The following is a 6,347-nucleotide window of genomic DNA, read 5'->3' as shown; positions in this document are numbered from 1 at the left end:
TACTGGTGTATAAGAATGCTTGTGATTTTTGCACATTAATTTTGTATCCTGAGACTTTGCTGAAGTTGCTTATCAGCTTAAGGAGATTTTGGGCTGAGACGATGGGGTTTTCTAAATATACAATCATGTCATCTGCAAACAGGGACAATTTGACTTCTTCTTTTCCTAACTGAATACAACAAATCTTAAAACATTAAAAAAATTGAAATAATGTCTAGCATCTTCTCTGATCACAACAGAATAAAAGTATAAATCAAGCTGGGCATGGTGGCTCATACATGTAATCCCAGCACTTTGGGAGGCTGAGGCAGGTGGATCACAAGGTCAGAAGTTCTAGATCAGCCTGGCCAACAGGGTGAAACCCCATCTCTGCTAAAAATACATAAATTAGTTGGGCATGGTGGTAGGCACCTGTAATCCCAGTTACTTGGGAGGCTGAGGCAGGAGAATTTCTTGAACCTGGAAGGCAGAGGTTGCAGTGAGCCAAGATTGTGCCACTGCCCTCCAGCCTGGGAGACAGAGCAAGATGCTTTCTCAAAAAAAAAAAAAAAAAAAAAAACAACCACCACAACAAAACAAAACCCCAAAACACTATAAGTCAATGACTAGAGAAATTTTGGAAATTACACAAATACACATGATATTGTTAGGCTCTGTGTCCCCGCCCAAATCTCAGCTTGAATTGTAATAATCTCCACATGTTGTGGGAGGGACTCAGTGGGAAGTAGTTGAATCATGGAGGTGGGTTTTTCCCATGCTGTGCTTGTGATAGTGAATAAGTCTCATGAGATCTGATGGTTTTATAAAGGGAGTTCCCCTGCACATGCTCTCTTGCCTGCCACCATGTAAAGGCTGGCTGTCTTGCCAACCTTTGCTATTCCTTCGTCTTCTGCTATGATTGTGAGTCCTCCCCACCCATGTGGAAATGTGAGGCCATTAAACATGTTTCCTTTATAAATTACCCAGTGTCAGGTATGTCTTTATTAGCAGCATGAGAACAGACTAATACAACACAGAAGTTAAACAATATGCTCCTGAATGTCCAGTGGGTCAACGGAGAAGTTAAAAAGAAAATTGAAAAAATTCTTGAAACAAATAATGGAAACACATATACCAAAACCTATGGAATACAGCAAAAGCAGCACTAACAGGGAATTTTTTAGCTACAAGTGCCTGCATCAAAAAAAGAAGAAAAATTGCAAGTAACAGGTCTGATCATGCATCTTAAGAACTAGAAAAGTAAGAGCAAACCAAATCCAAAATTAGTAGAAGAAATAATAAAGATCAGAGCAGAAACAAATGAAATTGAAATGAAAACAATACAAAAGATCAATAAAAAAAAAGTTGGTTTTTTGAAAAGTTAAACGAAATTGACAAACCTTTAGCCAGACTAAGAATAAAAGAGAAGATCCAAATAAATAAAGTCGGAGATGAAAAGGAGACATTACAACTTATATTGATCTTTCTCACTTTTTTTATCGGTGCTTCTCTCATAGGTTAAAATTTTTACTTATTTTAACTAGGGTTCCTAGGGGGCGCTAGTGTTCCATAAGCTAGAGAATCAATATTTGGCCTCTATGTTGAATAATGACTGCCTTTATCCTGTTTGCAGAGGGAATAAAACCTAATGAATAGAATTTCTCAATTCAAATTGTTCTCCAATAATGTTTTATAGGCTTTGGCTCCAGACTACTTTTCTGCTACAGATTGCCCATACGTGACAGAAGAAAATGAAACTGCAAATTTATATCAATAGGAAACCTCAAAATTAACCATTTACTCTTGGTTCAACCATTTGTTGGGTGTTATTTTATTTCAAGACACTTGGGCTCGTGGTTGTGATTTCGTAAGGTAGATTAAAAGTGTATAGGTGAAATAAAAAATGTATTGGTTTGTATTTTTTTTAAAAAATTACTATAGAGACTATAGTGTTCTGCAAATAAGAGCAAATGTTATGAATCTCTGTCTCCTGAACAAGTCTGAGGTGTCCTGACTTGACTTGGAAAAATAAGTGCTATATTCCTCTAAAGAGTATGAATAGAAAAGATTTATGGACAAAGGCTACTCCTAAAATACTTGTAATGTGTCAAGTTATTAGCCAGTTGTTTTGAACTATTGCTAAAATTGGTATGTCTGAGGATTCAAACCAGTGTTTGAGACTCAGCCTAGAAATGCAGATCTAAGACCTTAGTATTGTTTTTCAACAGGGTTTTGTGATTGGGAAGCCCCATGAAGATTACTTTGAATAAACTGTCTGAAACTTGAAACTTCCAGTACATGTCCTCTAGCCTCTCTTTAAATACCCCAGTAGGACCTTAATGTGACTCTAACTTCAAGGTAAAATAATAGCATCTGTGTCTGAGGCTATTATCACACGTGGATCTGTGTAAAAGAAATGAATTGACTGAGTACATTTTTGGACTAGCAAAAGGCTTTATAATAGGAATTTATACTATTTTTATGTGGGTGTAAATATGAAATTGAATTCCTACAATTGCATTCCAAACTCTTTTAATCTTAGATAATGGAACATGACATAGTGTTTAAAACTGTAATTCTAAACTGATGATTACTCAACTACATATTACCCATGGCCTGAGAAGGGAAGAAAATTATCTTTATATATGCTGCCTTCATTCACGCAAGACATTTTATTTGTATTACCAATTAAATAAAATCTCTTGCTGTGCAAATCTTCTCCACATGTGGAGGCAGAGAACTAAAATATATAAAGCCAGTTCTTTGTGTTCTTCAACTCTTTAAAAATTGTGTATATGTAATATTTTGTCTGTTTTTTAAATTTAAGAATATGGGATTTTGCCACTTTTAATTTTTTCTTAAGGTAGAAATCTCACAACATGAAACTCAGTTTTCATTACCCTATTTTGACCCATGTCTACTCTTATGGGGCTTCAATTCCCCAGCAAAATTCTGGTATTTTCCCAACATGGGGCAAAGGCAAAGAGAATTGACAGAGAGTCAACAAGACAGAGGAGAGAGTGATTTGAGATGATTTGAGACCAGACCAGAAAGAGCAGGATAAAGCTGGTTCAGGAATGGACAAGCCTTTAGGCAAATACCACAGAAAAAGGAAGATATAGGATAAGAGTAAAGGAGAAACAGCGAGTATAGTGAGGAGGTCTCTCTAATGGATGGATGAGACTAAATCTTGGCTCTGCCATTTACTGGCTTGTATAACCTTGGAAGAGGTATTTCATCTCTTGGAACTTCCACTTCCTCATTTGGAAAATGGGGAAATTCCCATCTTCTAGAGCTGTGGTAAAAGAACTGTGTAAAGACTATTGCACTGGCACAATTACTTACAATTGTAATCCCAACACTTTGGAAGGCCGAAGCAGACAAATCGCTTGAGGTCAGGAGTTCAAGACCAGCCTGGCCAACATGGTGAAACCTCATCTCTACTAAAAATACAAAAATTAGCCGGGCATGGTGGTACATGCCTGTAGTCCTAGCTACCTGCGAGGCTGAGGCAGTAGAATCACTTGAACCTGGGAGGCAGAGGTTGCAGTGAGCTGAGATTGCACCATTGCACTCCAGCCTGGATGACAGAGTGACATCCATCTCAAAAAAAAAAAAAATTATTGCACCTCAGGCAGTGTTTCTGCTCCTTCCTTTCAGTTCTTACCGACCCTCTCCTTCCTAAGCAGAGACAACCATGTTGACACCATTACCATTTGAGTCTGTGCATCCCAAACTGAGCCTTGTATTTTAGTCTTTTTGCTACGGAGAACTTCAGATATTTACAGCCAAAAATAATCATAATCTATAATGCATCTTCATATAAGTATTACTCAGCTTCAATAATTACAAGTCATGGCCCAATTTTTTTCATCTACATTCTCATCTGCTTCCTACTGTCTGTATTAATTAGAAACAGAGGACATCATATCATTTTATCTATAAATGTTTTAGTATGTATCACTAAAAGATAAGAACTCTTTTCAAAAAATATAATCATGATACCATATCACAACTAAAATATTTACCAATTATTCCTTAATATCATTAAGTCCCATGTGCCTAAGTTTCTAATGTCTTATAAATATCTACAGTTTGCTTGAATTAGGATATGTTATATCCACAAATTACAAAAGTGTCTTTTAAACCTCTTAATTGATTGGCTAATGTGCTCTTCTGTTTCCTGTATTACATGTGAAGAAGAGGATTCATCAGATTCAGGCTGATTTTGTTGCTACTGATGGTATTATTGCTACTGTTATTCTCTGTCCAATAAGTTATATCAGCCACATGAATACGACCAAGTTTTATTGCTATTGGTGATGTAATTTTTTCCAAACTGATAAACAACTCTTGAAAACGTCTGAACAAATCAATATACAATCTTTCCTGAATTTAAACAATAAATAGTTACATCCTAAAGACTTTGGTATATATTAAAACTGCAAAAATATTTTGCATTTATATGAAATATAGAGCTAGGCTATAGGCTCATACAATTCTAATCTTTTTTTTTTTTTTTTTCTGGGACAGAGTCTGGTTCTGTCACCCAAGCTGGAATGCAGTGGCACGATCTCAGCTCACTGCAACTCCACCTCCCCGGTTCAAGTGATTCTCCTGCCTCAACCTCCAGAGTAGCTGGGATTACAGGCACCTGCCACCAGGCCCAGCTAATTTTTGTATTTATTTTAGTAGAGATGGGGTTTCATCATGTTGACCAGGCTGATCTTTAACTCCTGACCTCAAGTAATTCACTCCCTTTGGCCTCCCAAAGTGCAGGGATTATAGGTAGGAACCACTGCACCTGGCCAGATAATTGTAATCTATTTTTCACCTGCATGAATGCCTAGAAAAGCATGTGTCATGTGGGAACATTATTTACTAAGTAGGATTATCTGCCACTTTGTGGAAAGTCTAGCATCTCTTGGTTCTGTCTACCAAATGCCACTAATACCCTACCCAAATCTTTGTGACTACTATCAACATCCTCTTATGTTTACAAAATGCTCTCTATGGTTCACTTTGTCCCCTGTTGAAAACCACTAAATTAGTTTAAGCAACAACAAAAGAGGAAATTGGTTTTCATTGCATATATGTGGTAATTTAAGAAAAGGAAATAAGAAAAATGTCTAGTGAGGGGTGGTTCCAAGATGGCCGAATAGGAACAGCTCCAGGCTACAGCTCCCAGCGTGAACAATGCAGAAGACGGGTGATTTCTGCATTTGCCACTGAGGTACCGGGTTCATCTCACTGGGGCGTGTTGGACAGTGGGTGCAGGACAGTGGGCGCAGCCCACCAAGCGAGAGCCAAAGCAGGGCAAGGCATCGCCTCACCCAGGAAGCACAAGGGGGAAGGGAATTCCCTTTCCAAGCCAAGGGAAACCGTGACAGACAGCACCTGGAAAATCGGGTCACTCCCACTCTAATACACTTTTCCAAGGGTCTTAGCAAATGGCACACCAGGAGATTATATCCAGTGCCTGGCTCAGAGGGTCCCACGCCCATGGAGCCTCGCTCATTGCTAGCACAGCAGTCTGAGATCTAACTGCAAGGCAGCAGCCAGGCTGGGGGATGGGTGATTGCCATTGCGGAGGCTTGAGTAGGTAAACAAAGCAGATAGGAAGCTTGAAATGGGTGGAGCCCACCAGCTCAAGGAGGCTTGTGTGCCTCTGTAGACTCCACCTCTGGGGGCAGGGCATAGCCAAACAAAAGGCAGCAGAAACCTCTGCAGACTTAAATGTCCCTGTCTGACAGCTTTGAAGAGAGTAGTGGTTCTCCCAGAACGTAGTTTGAGATCTGAGAACGAACAGACTGCCTCCTCAAGTGGGTCCCTGACCCCTGGGGAGCCTAACTGGGAGGCACCCCTGAGTAGGAGCAGACTTGACACCTCCCATGGCCGGGTACCTCTCTGAGACGAAGCTTCCAGAGAAACGATCAGGCAGCAACATCTGCTGTTCAGGAATATTCACTCTTCTGCAGCCTCCGCTGCTGATATCCAGGCAAACAGGGTCTGGAGTGGGCCTCCAGCAAACTCTAACTGAGGGTCCTGACTGTTAGAAGGAAAACTAACAAACAGAAAGGACAACCACACCAAGACCCCATCTGTACGTCACCATCATCAAAGACCAAAGGTAGATAAAACCACAAAGATGGGGAAAAAAACAGAGCAGAAAAGCTGAAAATTCTAAAAATTAGAGCACCTCTCTCCTTTGAAAGGAATGCAGCGCTCCTCACCAGCAACGGAACAAAGCTGGATGGAGAATGACTTTGACAAGTTGAGAGAAAGCTTCAGATGATCAAACTTCTCTGAGCCAAAGGAGGAAGTTTGAATGCATCATAAAGAAGCTAAAAACCTTGAAAAAAGATTAG

The sequence above is a fragment of the Rhinopithecus bieti genome, unplaced genomic scaffold, assembly GCF_001698545.2.
Source record: "Rhinopithecus bieti isolate Rb0 unplaced genomic scaffold, ASM169854v2 scaffold_72161, whole genome shotgun sequence".
NCBI classification, from domain to species: domain Eukaryota; kingdom Metazoa; phylum Chordata; class Mammalia; order Primates; family Cercopithecidae; genus Rhinopithecus; species Rhinopithecus bieti.
Note: the sequence above shows the minus strand (reverse complement) of the source record.